This window comes from Macaca nemestrina, chromosome 20, assembly GCF_043159975.1.
Source record: "Macaca nemestrina isolate mMacNem1 chromosome 20, mMacNem.hap1, whole genome shotgun sequence".
NCBI lineage: Eukaryota > Metazoa > Chordata > Mammalia > Primates > Cercopithecidae > Macaca > Macaca nemestrina.
Window position 1 is genome coordinate 27,527,060 of NC_092144.1, and position 19,309 is coordinate 27,546,368.

The following is a 19,309-nucleotide window of genomic DNA, read 5'->3' on the forward strand; positions in this document are numbered from 1 at the left end:
CTCAAGAAGCCTTTCGCTAAGACAGTTCTTGTGGAATTGGCAAAGGGATATTTGGAAGCCCATAGAGGGCTATGGTGAAAAAGGAAATATCCTCAGATGAAATCTGGAAGGAAGCTTTCTGAGAAACTGCTGAGTGTTCTGTTAATACATCTCACAGAGTTACATCTGTATGTCGTGGATCTCTTTGCTAGCCTTATTTCTGTGGAATCTGAGAACCGATATTTCGGATCCCATTGAAGACTATAGGGCCAAAGGAAATATCCTCCGATAACAAAGAGAAAGAAGCTTTCTGAGAAACTTCTTTGTGTTCTGTGAAATCATCTCACAGAGTTACAGCTTTCCCCTCAAGAAGCCTTTCGCTAAGACAGTTCTTGTGGAATTGGCAAAGTGATATTTGGAAGCCCATAGAGGGCTATGGTGAAAAAGGAAATATCCTCAGATGAAATCTGGAATGAAGCTTTCTGTGAAACTGCTTAGTGTTCTGTTAATTCATCTCACAGAGTTACATCTGTATTTCGTGGATCTCTTTGCTAGGTTTATTTCTGTGGAATCTCAGAACAGATATTTCGGATCCCTTTGAAGACTATAGGGCCAAAGGAAATATCCTCCGATAACAAAGAGAAAGAAGCTTTCTGAGAAACTTCTTTGTGTTCTGTGAAATCATCTCACAGAGTACAGCTTTCCCCTCAAGAAGCCTTTCGCTAAGACAGTTTTTGTGGAATTGGCAAAGTGATATTTGGAAGCCCATAGAGGTCTATGGTGAAAAAGGAAATATCCTCACATGAAATCTGGAAAGAAGCTTTCTGAGAAACTGCTGAGTGTTCTGTTAATTCATCTCACAGAGTTACATCTGTATTTCGTGGATCTCTTTGCTAGACTTATTTCTGTGGAATCTGAGAACAGATATTTCGGATCCCATTGAAGACTATAGGGCCAAAGGAAATAACCTCCGATAACAAAGAGAAAGAAGCTTTCTGAGAAACTTCTTTGTGTTCTGTGAAATCATCTCACAGAGTTACAGCTTTCCCCTCAAGAAGCCTTTCGCTAAGACAGTTCTTGTGGAATTCGCAAAGTGATATTTGGAAGCCCATAGAGGGCTATGGTGAAAAAGGAAATATCCTCAGATGAAATCTGGAAGGAAGCTTTCTGAGAAACTGCTGAGTGTTCTGTTAATTCATCTCACAGAGTTACATCTGTATTTCGTGGATCTCTTTGCTAGGCTTATTTCTGTGGAATCTGAGAACAGATATTTCGGATCCCTTTGAAGACTATAGGGCCAAAGGAAATATCCTCCGATAACAAAGAGAAAGAAGCTCTCTGAGAAACTTCTTTGTGTTCTGTGAAATCATCTCACTGAGTTACAGCTTTCCCCTCCAGAAGCCTTTCGCTAAGACAGTTCTTGTGGAATAGGCAAAGTGATATTTGGAAGCCCATAGAGGGCTATGGTGAAAAAGGAAATATCCTCACATGAAATCTGGAAAAAAGCTTTCTGAGAAACTGCTGAGTGTTCTGTTAATTCATCTCACAGAGTTACATCTGTATGTCGTGGATCTCTTTGCTAGCCTTATTTCTGTGGAATCTGAGAACAGATATTTCGGATCCCATTGAAGACTATAGGGCCAAAGGAAATATCCTCCGATAACAAAGAGAAAGAAGCTTTCTGAGAAACTTCTTTGTGTTCTGTGAAATCATCTCACAGAGTTGCAGCTTTCCCCTCAAGAAGCCTTTCGCTAAGACAGTTCTTGTGGAATTGGCAAAGAGATATTTGGAAGCCCTTAGGGGTCCATGGTGAAAAAGGAAATATCCTCAGATGAAATCTGGAAAGAAGCTTTCTGAGAAACTGCTGAGTGTTCTATTAATTCATCTCACAGAGTTACATCTGTATTTCGTGGATCTCTTTGCTAGACTTATTTCTGTGGAATCTGAGAACAGATATTTCGGATCCTGTTGAAGACTATAGGGCCAAAGGAAATATCCTCCGATAACAAAGAGAAAGAAGCTTTCTGAGAAACTTCTTTGTGTTCTGTGAAATCATCTCACAGAGTTACAGCTTTCCCCTCAAGAAGCCTTTCGCTAAGACAGTTCTTGTGGAATTGGCAAAGTGATATTTGGAAGCCCATAGAGGGCTATGGTGAAAAAGGAAATATCCTCAGATGAAATCTGGAAGGAAGCTTTCTGAGAAACTGCTGAGTGTTCTGTTAATTCATCTCACAGAGTTACATCTGTATGTCGTGGATCTCTTTGCTAGACTTATTTCTGTGGAATCTGAGAACAGATATTTCGGATCCCGTTGAAGACTATAGGGCCAAAGGAAATAACCTCCGATAACAAAGAGAAAGAAGCTTTCTGAGAAACTTCTTTGTGTTCTGTGAAATCATCTCACAGAGTTACAGCTTTCCCCTCAAGAAGCCTTTCGCTAAGACAGTTCTTGTGGAATTGGCAAAGTGATATTTGGAAGCCCATGGAGGGCTATGGTGAAAAAGGAAATATCCTCAGATGAAATCTGGAAGGAAGCTTTCTGAGAAACTGCTGAGTGTTCTGTTAATACATCTCACAGAGTTACATCTGTATGTCGTGGATCTCTTTGCTAGCCTTATTTCTGTGGAATCTGAGAACAGATATTTCGGATCCCTTTGAAGACTATAGGGCCAAAGGAAATATCCTCCGATAACAAAGAGAAAGAAGCTTTCTGAGAAACTTCTTTGTGTTCTGTGAAATCATCTCACAGAGTTACAGCTTTCCCCTCAAGAAGCCTTTCGCTAAGACAGTTTTCGTGGAATTGGCAAAGTGATATTTGGAAGCCCATAGAGGGCTATGGTGAAAAAGGAAATATCCTCACATGAAATCTGGAAAGAAGCTTTCTGAGAAACTGCTGAGTGTTCTGTTAATTCATCTCACAGAGTTACATCTGTATTTCGTCGATCTCTTTGCTAGACTTATTTCTGTGGAATCTGAGAACAGATATTTCGGATCCCATTGAAGACTATAGGGCCAAAGGAAATAACCTCCGATAACAAAGAGAAAGAAGCTTTCTGAGAAACTTCTTTGTGTTCTGTGAAATCATCTCACAGAGTTACAGCTTTCCCCTCAAGAAGCCTTTCGCTAAGACAGTTCTTGTGGAATTGGCAAAGTGATATTTGGAAGCCCATAGAGGGCCATGGTGAAAAAGGAAATATCCTCAGATGAAATCTGGAAGGAAGCTTTCTGAGAAACTGCTGAGTGTTCTGTTAATTCATCTCACAGAGTTACATCTGTATGTCGTGGATCTCTTTGCTAGCCTTATTTCTGTGGAATCTGAGAACCGATATTTCGGATCCCATTGAAGACTATAGGGCCAAAGGAAATATCCTCCGATAACAAAGAGAAAGAAGCTTTCTGAGAAACTTCTTTGTGTTCTGTGAAATCATCTCACAGAGTTACAGCTTTCCCCTCAAGAAGCCTTTCGCTAAGACAGTTCTTGTGGAATTGGCAAAGTGATATTTGGAAGCCCATAGAGGGCTATGGTGAAAAAGGAAATATCCTCAGATGAAATCTGGAATGAAGCTTTCTGTGAAACTGCTTAGTGTTCTGTTAATTCATCTCACAGAGTTACATCTGTATTTTGTGGATCTCTTTGCTAGGTTTATTTCTGTGGAATCTCAGAACAGATATTTCGGATCCCTTTGAAGACTATAGGGCCAAAGGAAATATCCTCCGATAACAAAGAGAAAGAAGCTTTCTGAGAAACTTCTTTGTGTTCTGTGAAATCATCTCACAGAGTACAGCTTTCCCCTCAAGAAGCCTTTCGCTAAGACACTTTTTGTGGAATTGGCAAAGTGATATTTGGAAGCCCATAGAGGTCTATGGTGAAAAAGGAAATATCCTCACATGAAATCTGGAAAGAAGCTTTCTGAGAAACTGCTGAGTGTTCTGTTAATTCATCTCACAGAGTTACATCTGTATTTCGTGGATCTCTTTGCTAGACTTATTTCTGTGGAATCTGAGAACAGATATTTCGGATCCCATTGAAGACTATAGGGCCAAAGGAAATAACCTCCGATAACAAAGAGAAAGAAGCTTTCTGAGAAACTTCTTTGTGTTCTGTGAAATCATCTCACAGAGTTACAGCTTTCCCCTCAAGAAGCCTTTCGCTAAGACAGTTCTTGTGGAATTCGCAAAGTGATATTTGGAAGCCCATAGAGGGCTATGGTGAAAAAGGAAATATCCTCAGATGAAATCTGGAAGGAAGCTTTCTGAGAAACTGCTGAGTGTTCTGTTAATTCATATCACAGAGTTACATCTGTATTTCGTGGATCTCTTTGCTAGCCTTATTTCTGTGGAATCTGAGAACAGATATTTCGGATCCCTTTGAAGACTATAGGGCCAAAGGAAATATCCTCCGATAACAAAGAGAAAGAAGCTTTCTGAGAAACTTCTTTGTGTTCTGTGAAATCATCTCACTGAGTTACAGCTTTCCCCTCAAGAAGCCTTTCGCTAAGACAGTTCTTGTGGAATTGGCAAAGTGATATTTGGAAGCCCATAGAGGGCTATGGTGAAAAAGGAAATATCCTCAGATGAAATCTGGAAAGAAGCTTTCTGGGAAACTGCTGAGTGTTCTGTTAATTCATCTCACAGAGTTACATCTGTATGTCGTGGATCTCTTTGCTAGCCTTATTTCTGTGGAATCTGAGAACAGATATTTCGGATCCCATTGAAGACTATAGGGCCAAAGGAAATATCCTCCGATAACAAAGAGAAAGAAGCTTTCTGAGAAACTTCTTTGTGTTCTGTGAAATCATCTCACAGAGTTACAGCTTTCCCCTCAAGAAGCCTTTCGCTAAGACAGTTCTTGTGGAATTGGCAAAGAGATATTTGGAAGCCCTTAGGGGTCCATGGTGAAAAAGGAAATATCCTCAGATGAAATCTGGAAAGAAGCTTTCTGAGAAACTGCTGAGTGTTCTATTAATTCATCTCACAGAGTTACATCTGTATTTCGTGGATCTCTTTGCTAGCCTTATTTCTGTGGAATCTGAGAACAGATATTTCGGATCCCTTTGAAGACTATAGGGCCAAAGGAAATATCCTCCGATAACAAAGAGAAAAAAGCTTTCTGAGAAACTTCTTTATGTTCTGTGAAATCATCTCACAGAGTTACAGCTTTCCCCTCAAGAAGCCTTTCGCTAAGACAGTTCTTGTGGAATTGGCAAAGTGATATTTGGAAGCCCATAGAGGGCTATGGTGAAAAAGGAAATATCCTCAGATGAAATCTGGAAGGAAGCTTTCTGAGAAACTGCTGAGTGTTCTGTTAATTCATCTCACAGAGTTACATCTGTATGTCGTGGATCTCTTTGCTAGACTTATTTCTGTGGAATCTGAGAACAGATATTTCGGATCCCTTTGAAGACTATAGGGCCAAAGGAAATATCCTCCGATAACAAAGAGAAAGAATCTTTCTGAGAAACTTCTTTGTGCTCTGTGAAATCATCTCACAGCGTTACAGCTTTCCTCTCAAGAAGCCTTTCGCTAAGACAGTTCTTGTGGAATTGGCAAAGTGATATTTGGAAGCCCTTAGAGGGCTATGCTGAAAAAGGAAATATCCTCAGATGAAATCTGGAAAGAAGCTTTCTGTGAAACTGCTGAGTGTTCTGTTAATTCATCTCACAGAGTTACATCTGTATTTCGTGGATCTCTTTGCTAGACTTATTTATGTGGAATCTGAGAACAGATATTTCGGATCCCTTTGAAGACTATAGGGCCAAAGGAAATAATCTCCGATAACAAAAAGAAAGAAGCTTTCTGAGAAACTTCTTTGTGTTCTGTGAAATCATCTCACAGAGTTACAGCTTTCCCCTCAAGAAGCCTTTCGCTAAGACAGTTCTTGTGGAATTGGCAAAGTGATATTTGGAAGCCCATAGAGGGCTATGGTGAAAAAGGAAATATCCTCAGATGAAATCTGGAAAGAAGGTTTCTGAGAAACTGCTGAGTGTTCTGTTAATTCATCTCACAGAGTTACATCTGTATTTCGTGGATCTCTTTGCTAGACTTATTTCTGTGGAATCTGAGAACAGTTATTTCGGATCCCTTTGAAGACTATAGGGCTAAAGGAAAAAATCTCTGATAACAAAGAGAAAGAAGCTTTCTGAGAAACTTCTTTGTGTTCTGTGAAATCATGTCACAGAGTTACAGCTTTCCCCTCAAGAAGCCTTTCGCTAAGACAGTTCTTGTGGAATTGGCAAAGTGATATTTGGAAGCCCATAGAGGGCTATGGTGAAAAAGGAAATATCCTCAGATGAAATCTGGAAGGAAGCTTTCTGAGAAACTGCTGAGTGTTCTGTTAATTCATCTCACAGAGTTACATCTGTATGTCGTGGATCTTTTTGCTAGCCTTATTTCTGTGGAATCTGAGAACAGATAATTCGGATCCCTTTGAAGACTATAGGGCCAAAGGAAATATCCTCCGATATCAAAGAGAAAGAAGCTTTCTGAGAAACTTCTTTGTGTTCTGTAATATCATCTCACAGAGTTACAGCTTTCCCCTCAAGAAGCCTTTCGCTAAGACAGTTTTCGTGGAATTGGCAAAGTGATATTTGGAAGCCCATAGAGGGCCATGGTGAAAAAGGAAATATCCTCAGATGAAATCTGGAAGGAAGCTTTCTGAGAAACTGCTGAGTGTTCTGTTAATTCATCTCACAGAGTTACATCTGTATGTCGTGGATCTCTTTGCTAGCCTTATTTCTGTGGAATCTGAGAACCGATATTTCGGATCCCATTGAAGACTATAGGGCCAAAGGAAATATCCTCCGATAACAAAGAGAAAGAAGCTTTCTGAGAAACTTCTTTGTGTTCTGTGAAATCATCTCACAGAGTTACAGCTTTCCCCTCAAGAAGCCTTTCGCTAAGACAGTTCTTGTGGAATTGGCAAAGTGATATTTGGAAGCCCATAGAGGGCTATGGTGAAAAAGGAAATATCCTCAGATGAAATCTGGAATGAAGCTTTCTGTGAAACTGCTTAGTGTTCTGTTAATTCATCTCACAGAGTTACATCTGTATTTTGTGGATCTCTTTGCTAGGTTTATTTCTGTGGAATCTCAGAACAGATATTTCGGATCCCTTTGAAGACTATAGGGCCAAAGGAAATATCCTCCGATAACAAAGAGAAAGAAGCTTTCTGAGAAACTTCTTTGTGTTCTGTGAAATCATCTCACAGAGTACAGCTTTCCCCTCAAGAAGCCTTTCGCTAAGACACTTTTTGTGGAATTGGCAAAGTGATATTTGGAAGCCCATAGAGGTCTATGGTGAAAAAGGAAATATCCTCACATGAAATCTGGAAAGAAGCTTTCTGAGAAACTGCTGAGTGTTCTGTTAATTCATCTCACAGAGTTACATCTGTATTTCGTGGATCTCTTTGCTAGACTTATTTCTGTGGAATCTGAGAACAGATATTTCGGATCCCATTGAAGACTATAGGGCCAAAGGAAATAACCTCCGATAACAAAGAGAAAGAAGCTTTCTGAGAAACTTCTTTGTGTTCTGTGAAATCATCTCACAGAGTTACAGCTTTCCCCTCAAGAAGCCTTTCGCTAAGACAGTTCTTGTGGAATTCGCAAAGTGATATTTGGAAGCCCTTAGAGGGCTATGGTGAAAAAGGAAATATCCTCAGATGAAATCTGGAAGGAAGCTTTCTGAGAAACTGCTGAGTGTTCTGTTAATTCATATCACAGAGTTACATCTGTATTTCGTGGATCTCTTTGCTAGCCTTATTTCTGTGGAATCTGAGAACAGATATTTCGGATCCCTTTGAAGACTATAGGGCCAAAGGAAATATCCTCCGATAACAAAGAGAAAGAAGCTTTCTGAGAAACTTCTTTGTGTTCTGTGAAATCATCTCACTGAGTTACAGCTTTCCCCTCAAGAAGCCTTTCGCTAAGACAGTTCTTGTGGAATTGGCAAAGTGATATTTGGAAGCCCATAGAGGGCTATGGTGAAAAAGGAAATATCCTCAGATGAAATCTGGAAAGAAGCTTTCTGAGAAACTGCTGAGTGTTCTGTTAATTCATCTCACAGAGTTACATCTGTATGTCGTGGATCTCTTTGCTAGCCTTATTTCTGTGGAATCTGAGAACAGATATTTCGGATCCCATTGAAGACTATAGGGCCAAAGGAAATATCCTCCGATAACAAAGAGAAAGAAGCTTTCTGAGAAACTTCTTTGTGTTCTGTGAAATCATCTCACAGAGTTACAGCTTTCCCCTCAAGAAGCCTTTCGCTAAGACAGTTCTTGTGGAATTGGCAAAGAGATATTTGGAAGCCCTTAGGGGTCCATGGTGAAAAAGGAAATATCCTCAGATGAAATCTGGAAAGAAGCTTTCTGAGAAACTGCTGAGTGTTCTATTAATTCATCTCACAGAGTTACATCTGTATTTCGTGGATCTCTTTGCTAGCCTTATTTCTGTGGAATCTGAGAACAGATATTTCGGATCCCTTTGAAGACTATAGGGCCAAAGGAAATATCCTCCGATAACAAAGAGAAAAAAGCTTTCTGAGAAACTTCTTTATGTTCTGTGAAATCATCTCACAGAGTTACAGCTTTCCCCTCAAGAAGCCTTTCGCTAAGACAGTTCTTGTGGAATTGGCAAAGTGATATTTGGAAGCCCATAGAGGGCTATGGTGAAAAAGGAAATATCCTCAGATGAAATCTGGAAGGAAGCTTTCTGAGAAACTGCTGAGTGTTCTGTTAATTCATCTCACAGAGTTACATCTGTATGTCGTGGATCTCTTTGCTAGACTTATTTCTGTGGAATCTGAGAACAGATATTTCGGATCCCTTTGAAGACTATAGGGCCAAAGGAAATATCCTCCGATAACAAAGAGAAAGAATCTTTCTGAGAAACTTCTTTGTGCTCTGTGAAATCATCTCACAGCGTTACAGCTTTCCTCTCAAGAAGCCTTTCGCTAAGACAGTTCTTGTGGAATTGGCAAAGTGATATTTGGAAGCCCTTAGAGGGCTATGCTGAAAAAGGAAATATCCTCAGATGAAATCTGGAAAGAAGCTTTCTGTGAAACTGCTGAGTGTTCTGTTAATTCATCTCACAGAGTTACATCTGTATTTCGTGGATCTCTTTGCTAGACTTATTTATGTGGAATCTGAGAACAGATATTTCGGATCCCTTTGAAGACTATAGGGCCAAAGGAAATAATCTCCGATAACAAAAAGAAAGAAGCTTTCTGAGAAACTTCTTTGTGTTCTGTGAAATCATCTCACAGAGTTACAGCTTTCCCCTCAAGAAGCCTTTCGCTAAGACAGTTCTTGTGGAATTGGCAAAGTGATATTTGGAAGCCCATAGAGGGCTATGGTGAAAAAGGAAATATCCTCAGATGAAATCTGGAAAGAAGGTTTCTGAGAAACTGCTGAGTGTTCTGTTAATTCATCTCACAGAGTTACATCTGTATTTCGTGGATCTCTTTGCTAGACTTATTTCTGTGGAATCTGAGAACAGTTATTTCGGATCCCTTTGAAGACTATAGGGCTAAAGGAAAAAATCTCTGATAACAAAGAGAAAGAAGCTTTCTGAGAAACTTCTTTGTGTTCTGTGAAATCATGTCACAGAGTTACAGCTTTCCCCTCAAGAAGCCTTTCGCTAAGACAGTTCTTGTGGAATTGGCAAAGTGATATTTGGAAGCCCATAGAGGGCTATGGTGAAAAAGGAAATATCCTCAGATGAAATCTGGAAGGAAGCTTTCTGAGAAACTGCTGAGTGTTCTGTTAATTCATCTCACAGAGTTACATCTGTATGTCGTGGATCTTTTTGCTAGCCTTATTTCTGTGGAATCTGAGAACAGATAATTCGGATCCCTTTGAAGACTATAGGGCCAAAGGAAATATCCTCCGATATCAAAGAGAAAGAAGCTTTCTGAGAAACTTCTTTGTGTTCTGTAATATCATCTCACAGAGTTACAGCTTTCCCCTCAAGAAGCCTTTCGCTAAGACAGTTTTCGTGGAATTGGCAAAGTGATATTTGGAAGCCCATAGAGGGCCATGGTGAAAAAGGAAATATCCTCAGATGAAATCTGGAAGGAAGCTTTCTGAGAAACTGCTGAGTGTTCTGTTAATTCATCTCACAGAGTTACATCTGTATGTCGTGGATCTCTTTGCTAGCCTTATTTCTGTGGAATCTGAGAACCGATATTTCGGATCCCATTGAAGACTATAGGGCCAAAGGAAATATCCTCCGATAACAAAGAGAAAGAAGCTTTCTGAGAAACTTCTTTGTGTTCTGTGAAATCATCTCACAGAGTTACAGCTTTCCCCTCAAGAAGCCTTTCGCTAAGACAGTTCTTGTGGAATTGGCAAAGTGATATTTGGAAGCCCATAGAGGGCTATGGTGAAAAAGGAAATATCCTCAGATGAAATCTGGAATGAAGCTTTCTGTGAAACTGCTTAGTGTTCTGTTAATTCATCTCACAGAGTTACATCTGTATTTTGTGGATCTCTTTGCTAGGTTTATTTCTGTGGAATCTCAGAACAGATATTTCGGATCCCTTTGAAGACTATAGGGCCAAAGGAAATATCCTCCGATAACAAAGAGAAAGAAGCTTTCTGAGAAACTTCTTTGTGTTCTGTGAAATCATCTCACAGAGTACAGCTTTCCTCTCAAGAAGCCTTTCGCTAAGACAGTTTTTGTGGAATTGGCAAAGTGATATTTGGAAGCCCATAGAGGTCTATGGTGAAAAAGGAAATATCCTCACATGAAATCTGGAAAGAAGCTTTCTGAGAAACTGCTGAGTGTTCTGTTAATTCATCTCACAGAGTTACATCTGTATTTCGTGGATCTCTTTGCTAGACTTATTTATGTGGAATCTGAGAACAGATATTTCGGATCCCTTTGAAGACTATAGGGCCAAAGGAAATAATCTCCGATAACAAAAAGAAAGAAGCTTTCTGAGAAACTTCTTTGTGTTCTGTGAAATCATCTCACAGAGTTACAGCTTTCCCCTCAAGAAGCCTTTCGCTAAGACAGTTCTTGTGGAATTGGCAAAGTGATATTTGGAAGCCCATAGAGGGCTATGGTGAAAAAGGAAATATCCTCAGATGAAATCTGGAAAGAAGGTTTCTGAGAAACTGCTGAGTGTTCTGTTAATTCATCTCACAGAGTTACATCTGTATTTCGTGGATCTCTTTGCTAGACTTATTTCTGTGGAATCTGAGAACAGTTATTTCGGATCCCTTTGAAGACTATAGGGCTAAAGGAAAAAATCTCTGATAACAAAGAGAAAGAAGCTTTCTGAGAAACTTCTTTGTGTTCTGTGAAATCATGTCACAGAGTTACAGCTTTCCCCTCAAGAAGCCTTTCGCTAAGACAGTTCTTGTGGAATTGGCAAAGTGATATTTGGAAGCCCATAGAGGGCTATGGTGAAAAAGGAAATATCCTCAGATGAAATCTGGAAGGAAGCTTTCTGAGAAACTGCTGAGTGTTCTGTTAATTCATCTCACAGAGTTACATCTGTATGTCGTGGATCTTTTTGCTAGCCTTATTTCTGTGGAATCTGAGAACAGATAATTCGGATCCCTTTGAAGACTATAGGGCCAAAGGAAATATCCTCCGATATCAAAGAGAAAGAAGCTTTCTGAGAAACTTCTTTGTGTTCTGTAATATCATCTCACAGAGTTACAGCTTTCCCCTCAAGAAGCCTTTCGCTAAGACAGTTTTCGTGGAATTGGCAAAGTGATATTTGGAAGCCCATAGAGGGCCATGGTGAAAAAGGAAATATCCTCAGATGAAATCTGGAAGGAAGCTTTCTGAGAAACTGCTGAGTGTTCTGTTAATTCATCTCACAGAGTTACATCTGTATGTCGTGGATCTCTTTGCTAGCCTTATTTCTGTGGAATCTGAGAACCGATATTTCGGATCCCATTGAAGACTATAGGGCCAAAGGAAATATCCTCCGATAACAAAGAGAAAGAAGCTTTCTGAGAAACTTCTTTGTGTTCTGTGAAATCATCTCACAGAGTTACAGCTTTCCCCTCAAGAAGCCTTTCGCTAAGACAGTTCTTGTGGAATTGGCAAAGTGATATTTGGAAGCCCATAGAGGGCTATGGTGAAAAAGGAAATATCCTCAGATGAAATCTGGAATGAAGCTTTCTGTGAAACTGCTTAGTGTTCTGTTAATTCATCTCACAGAGTTACATCTGTATTTTGTGGATCTCTTTGCTAGGTTTATTTCTGTGGAATCTCAGAACAGATATTTCGGATCCCTTTGAAGACTATAGGGCCAAAGGAAATATCCTCCGATAACAAAGAGAAAGAAGCTTTCTGAGAAACTTCTTTGTGTTCTGTGAAATCATCTCACAGAGTACAGCTTTCCCCTCAAGAAGCCTTTCGCTAAGACAGTTTTTGTGGAATTGGCAAAGTGATATTTGGAAGCCCATAGAGGTCTATGGTGAAAAAGGAAATATCCTCACATGAAATCTGGAAAGAAGCTTTCTGAGAAACTGCTGAGTGTTCTGTTAATTCATCTCACAGAGTTACATCTGTATTTCGTGGATCTCTTTGCTAGACTTATTTCTGTGGAATCTGAGAACAGATATTTCGGATCCCATTGAAGACTATAGGGCCAAAGGAAATAACCTCCGATAACAAAGAGAAAGAAGCTTTCTGAGAAACTTCTTTGTGTTCTGTGAAATCATCTCACAGAGTTACAGCTTTCCCCTCAAGAAGCCTTTCGCTAAGACAGTTCTTGTGGAACTCGCAAAGTGATATTTGGAAGCCCATAGAGGGCTATGGTGAAAAAGGAAATATCCTCAGATGAAATCTGGAAGGAAGCTTTCTGAGAAACTGCTGAGTGTTCTGTTAATTCATCTCACAGAGTTACATCTGTATTTCGTGGATCTCTTTGCTAGCCTTATTTCTGTGGAATCTGAGAACAGATATTTCGGATCCCTTTGAAGACTATAGGGCCAAAGGAAATATCCTCCGATAACAAAGAGAAAGAAGCTTTCTGAGAAACTTCTTTGTGTTCTGTGAAATCATCTCACTGAGTTACAGCTTTCCCCTCAAGAAGCCTTTCGCTAAGACAGTTCTTGTGGAATTGGCAAAGTGATATTTGGAAGCCCATAGAGGGCTATGGTGAAAAAGGAAATATCCTCAGATGAAATCTGGAAAGAAGCTTTCTGAGAAACTGCTGAGTGTTCTGTTAATTCATCTCACAGAGTTACATCTGTATGTCGTGGATCTCTTTGCTAGCCTTATTTCTGTGGAATCTGAGAACAGATATTTCGGATCCCATTGAAGACTATAGGGCCAAAGGAAATATCCTCCGATAACAAAGAGAAAGAAGCTTTCTGAGAAACTTCTTTGTGTTCTGTGAAATCATCTCACAGAGTTACAGCTTTCCCCTCAAGAAGCCTTTCGCTAAGACAGTTCTTGTGGAATTGGCAAAGAGATATTTGGAAGCCCTTAGGGGTCCATGGTGAAAAAGGAAATATCCTCAGATGAAATCTGGAAAGAAGCTTTCTGAGAAACTGCTGAGTGTTCTATTAATTCATCTCACAGAGTTACATCTGTATTTCGTGGATCTCTTTGCTAGCCTTATTTCTGTGGAATCTGAGAACAGATATTTCGGATCCCTTTGAAGACTATAGGGCCAAAGGAAATATCCTCCGATAACAAAGAGAAAAAAGCTTTCTGAGAAACTTCTTTATGTTCTGTGAAATCATCTCACAGAGTTACAGCTTTCCCCTCAAGAAGCCTTTCGCTAAGACAGTTCTTGTGGAATTGGCAAAGTGATATTTGGAAGCCCATAGAGGGCTATGGTGAAAAAGGAAATATCCTCAGATGAAATCTGGAAGGAAGCTTTCTGAGAAACTGCTGAGTGTTCTGTTAATTCATCTCACAGAGTTACATCTGTATGTCGTGGATCTCTTTGCTAGACTTATTTCTGTGGAATCTGAGAACAGATATTTCGGATCCCTTTGAAGACTATAGGGCCAAAGGAAATATCCTCCGATAACAAAGAGAAAGAAGCTTTCTGAGAAACTTCTTTGTGCTCTGTGAAATCATCTCACAGCGTTACAGCTTTCCTCTCAAGAAGCCTTTCGCTAAGACAGTTCTTGTGGAATTGGCAAAGTGATATTTGGAAGCCCTTAGAGGGCTATGCTGAAAAAGGAAATATCCTCAGATGAAATCTGGAAAGAAGCTTTCTGTGAAACTGCTGAGTGTTCTGTTAATTCATCTCACAGAGTTACATCTGTATTTCGTGGATCTCTTTGCTAGACTTATTTATGTGGAATCTGAGAACAGATATTTCGGATCCCTTTGAAGACTATAGGGCCAAAGGAAATAATCTCCGATAACAAAAAGAAAGAAGCTTTCTGAGAAACTTCTTTGTGTTCTGTGAAATCATCTCACAGAGTTACAGCTTTCCCCTCAAGAAGCCTTTCGCTAAGACAGTTCTTGTGGAATTGGCAAAGTGATATTTGGAAGCCCATAGAGGGCTATGGTGAAAAAGGAAATATCCTCAGATGAAATCTGGAAAGAAGGTTTCTGAGAAACTGCTGAGTGTTCTGTTAATTCATCTCACAGAGTTACATCTGTATTTCGTGGATCTCTTTGCTAGACTTATTTCTGTGGAATCTGAGAACAGTTATTTCGGATCCCTTTGAAGACTATAGGGCTAAAGGAAAAAATCTCTGATAACAAAGAGAAAGAAGCTTTCTGAGAAACTTCTTTGTGTTCTGTGAAATCATGTCACAGAGTTACAGCTTTCCCCTCAAGAAGCCTTTCGCTAAGACAGTTCTTGTGGAATTGGCAAAGTGATATTTGGAAGCCCATAGAGGGCTATGGTGAAAAAGGAAATATCCTCAGATGAAATCTGGAAGGAAGCTTTCTGAGAAACTGCTGAGTGTTCTGTTAATTCATCTCACAGAGTTACATCTGTATGTCGTGGATCTTTTTGCTAGCCTTATTTCTGTGGAATCTGAGAACAGATAATTCGGATCCCTTTGAAGACTATAGGGCCAAAGGAAATATCCTCCGATATCAAAGAGAAAGAAGCTTTCTGAGAAACTTCTTTGTGTTCTGTAATATCATCTCACAGAGTTACAGCTTTCCCCTCAAGAAGCCTTTCGCTAAGACAGTTTTCGTGGAATTGGCAAAGTGATATTTGGAAGCCCATAGAGGGCTATGGTGAAAAAGGAAATATCCTCACGTGAAATCTGGAAAGAAGTTTTCTGAGAAACTGCTGAGTGTTCTGTTAATTCATCTCACAGAGTTACATCTGTATTTCGTGGATCTCTTTGCTAGACTTATTTCTGTGGAATCTGAGAACAGATATTTCGGATCCCATTGAACACTATAGGGCCAAAGGAAATAATCTCCGATAACAAAGAGAAAGAAGCTTTCTGAGAAACTTCTTTGTGTTCTGTGAAATCATCTCACAGAGTTACAGCTTTCCCCTCAAGAAGCCTTTCGCTAAGACAGTTCTTGTGGAATTGGCAAAGTGATATTTGGAAGCCCATAGAGGGCTATGGTGAAAAAGGAAATATCCTCAGATGAAATCTGGAAGGAAGCTTTCTGAGAAACTGCTGAGTGTTCTGTTAATACATCTCACAGAATTACATCTGTATGTCGTGGATCTCTTTGCTAGCCTTATTTCTGTGGAATCTGAGAACAGATATTTCGGATCCCTTTGAAGACTATAGGGCCAAAGGAAATATCCTCCGATAACAAAGAGAAAGAAGGTTTCTGAGAAACTTCTTTGTGTTCTCTGAAATCATCTCACAGAGTTACAGCTTTCCCCTCAAGAAGCCTTTCGCTAAGACAGTTCTTGTGGAATTGGCAAAGTGATATTTGAAAGCCCTTAGAGGGCTATGCTGAAAAAGGAAATATCCTCAGATGAAATCTGGAAAGAAGCTTTCTGTGAACTGCTGTGTGTTCTGTTAATTCATCTCACAGAGTTACATCTGTATTTCGTGGATCTCTTTGCTAGACTTATTTCTGTGGAATCTGAGAACAGATATTTCGGATCCCTTTGAAGACTATAGGGCCAAAGGAAATATCCTCCGATAACAAAGAGAAAGAAGCTTTCTGAGAAACTTCTTTGTGTTCTGTGAAATCATCTCACAGAGTTACAGCTTTCCCCTCAAGAAGCCTTTCGCTAAGACAGTTCTTGTGGAATTGGCAAAGTGATATTTGGAAGCCCATAGAGGGCTATGGTGAAAAAGGAAATATCCTCAGATGAAATCTGGAAAGAAGCTCTCTGATAAACTGCTTAGTGTTCTGTTAATTCATCTCACAGAGTTACATCTGTATTTCGTGGATCTCTTTGCTAGCCTTATTTCTGTGGAAACTGAGAACAGATATTTCGGATCCCATTGAAGACTATAGGGCCAAAGGAAATAATCTCCGATAACAAAGACAAAGAAGCTTTCTGAGAAACTTCTTTGTGTTCTGTGAAATCATCTCACAGAGTTACAGCTTTCCCCTCAAGAAGCCTTTCGCTAAGACAGTTCTTGTGGAATTGGCAAAGTGATATTTGGAAGCCCATAGAGGGCTATGGTGAAAAAGGAAATATCCTCAGATGAAATCTGGAAGGAAGTTTTCTGAGAAACTGCTGAGTGTTCTGTTAATTCATCTCACAGAGTTACATCTGTATGTCGTGGATCTTTTTGCTAGCCTTATTTCTGTGGAATCTGAGAACAGATAATTCGGATCCCATTGAAGACTATAGGGCCAAAGGAAATATCCTCCGATAACAAAGAGAAAGAAGCTTTCTGAGAAACTTCTTTGTGTTCTGTAAAATCATTTCACAGAGTTACACCTTTCCCCTCAAGAAGCCTTTCGCTAAGACAGTTCTTGTGGAATTGGCAAAGTGATATTTGGAAGCCCATAGAGGGCTATGGTGAAAAAGGAAATATCCTCAGATGAAATCTGGAAGGAAGCTTTCTGAGAAACTGCTGAGTGTTCTGTTAATTCATCTCACAGAGTTACATCTGTATGTCGTGGATCTTTTTGCTAGCCTTATTTCTGTGGAATCTGAGAACAGATAATTCGGATCCCTTTGAAGACTATAGAGCCAAAGGAAATATCCTCCGATATCAAAGAGAAAGAAGCTTTCTGAGAAACTTCTTTGTGTTCTGTAAAATCATCTCACAGAGTTACAGCTTTCCCCTCAAGAAGCCTTTCGCTAAGACAGTTTTCGTGGAATTGGCAAAGTGATATTTGGAAGCCCATAGAGGGCTATGGTGAAAAAGGAAATATCCTCACGTGAAATCTGGAAAGAAGCTTTCTGAGAAACTGCTGAGTGTTCTGTTAATTCATCTCACAGAGTTACATCTGTATTTCGTGGATCTCTTTGCTAGACTTATTTCTGTGGAATCTGAGAACAGATATTTCGGATCCCATTGAACACTATAGGGCCAAAGGAAATAATCTCCGATAACAAAGAGAAAGAAGCTTTCTGAGAAACTTCTTTGTGTTCTGTGAAATCATCTCACAGAGTTACAGCTTTCCCCTCAAGAAGCCTTTCGCTAAGACAGTTCTTGTGGAATTGGCAAAGTGATATTTGGAAGCCCATAGAGGGCTATGGTGAAAAAGGAAATATCCTCAGATGAAATCTGGAAGGAAGCTTTCTGAGAAACTGCTGAGTGTTCTGTTAATACATCTCACAGAATTACATCTGTATGTCGTGGATCTCTTTGCTAGCCTTATTTCTGTGGAATCTGAGAACAGATATTTCGGATCCCTTTGAAGACTATAGGGCCAAAGGAAATATCCTCCGATAACAAAGAGAAAGAAGCTTTCTGAGAAACTTCTTTGTGTTCTCTGAAATCATCTCACAGAGTTACAGCTTTCCCCTCAAGAAGCCTTTCGCTAAGACAGTTCTTGTGGAATTGGCAAAGTGATATTTGGAAGCCCTTAGAGGGCTATGCTGAAAAAGGAAATATCCTCAGATGAAATCTGGAAAGAAGCTTTCTGTGAACTGCTGAGTGTTCTGTTAATTCATCTCACAGAGTTACATCTGTATTTCGTGGATCTCTTTGCTAGACTTATTTCTGTGGAATCTGAGAACAGATATTTCGGATCCCTTTGAAGACTATAGGGCCAAAGGAAATATCCTCCGATAACAAAGAGAAAGAAGCTTTCTGAGAAACTTCTTTGTGTTCTGTGAAATCATCTCACAGAGTTACAGCTTTCCCCTCAAGAAGCCTTTCGCTAAGACAGTTCTTGTGGAATTGGCAAAGTGATATTTGGAAGCCCATAGAGGGCTATGGTGAAAAAGGAAATATCCTCAGATGAAATCTGGAAAGAAGCTCTCTGAGAAACTGCTTAGTGTTCTGTTAATTCATCTCACAGAGTTACATCTGTATTTCGTGGATCTCTTTGCTAGCCTTATTTCTGTGGAAACTGAGAACAGATATTTCGGATCCCATTGAAGACTATAGGGCCAAAGGAAATAATCTCCGAAAACAAAGACAAAGAAGCTTTCTGAGAAACTTCTTTGTGTTCTGTGAAATCATCTCACAGAGTTACAGCTTTCCCCTCAAGAAGCCTTTCGCTAAGACAGTTCTTGTGGAATTGGCAAAGTGATATTTGGAAGCCCATAGAGGGCTATGGTGAAAAAGGAAATATCCTCAGATGAAATCTGGAAGGAAGCTTTCTGAGAAACTGCTGAGTGTTCTGTTAATTCATCTCACAGAGTTACATCTGTATGTCGTGGATCTTTTTGCTAGCCTTATTTCTGTGGAATCTGAGAACAGATAATTCGGATCCCATTGAAGACTATAGGGCCAAAGGAAATATCCTCCGATAACAAAGAGAAAGAAGCTTTCTGAGAAACTTCTTTGTGTTCTGTAAAATCATTTCACAGAGTTACACCTTTCCCCTCAAGAAGCCTTTCGCTAATACAGTTCTTGTGGAATTGGCAAAGTGATATTTGGAAGCCCTTAGAGGGCTATGCTGAAAAAGGAAATATCCTCAGATGAAATCTGGAAAGAAGCTTTCTGTGAAACTGCTGAGTGTTCTGTTAATTCATCTCACAGAGTTACATCGGTATTTCGTGGATCTCTTTGCTAGACTTATTTCTGTGGAATCTGAGAACAGATATTTCGGATCCCTTTGAAGACTATAGGGCCAAAGGAAATATCCTCCGATAACAAAGAGAAAGAAGCTTTCTGAGAAACTTCTTTGTGTTCTGTGAAACCATCTCACAGAGTTACAGCTTTCCCCTCAAGAAGCCTTTCGCTAAGACAGTTCTTGTGGAATTGGCCAAGTGATATTTTGAAGCCCATAGAGGGCTATGGTGAAAAAGGAAATATCCTCAGATGAAATCTGGA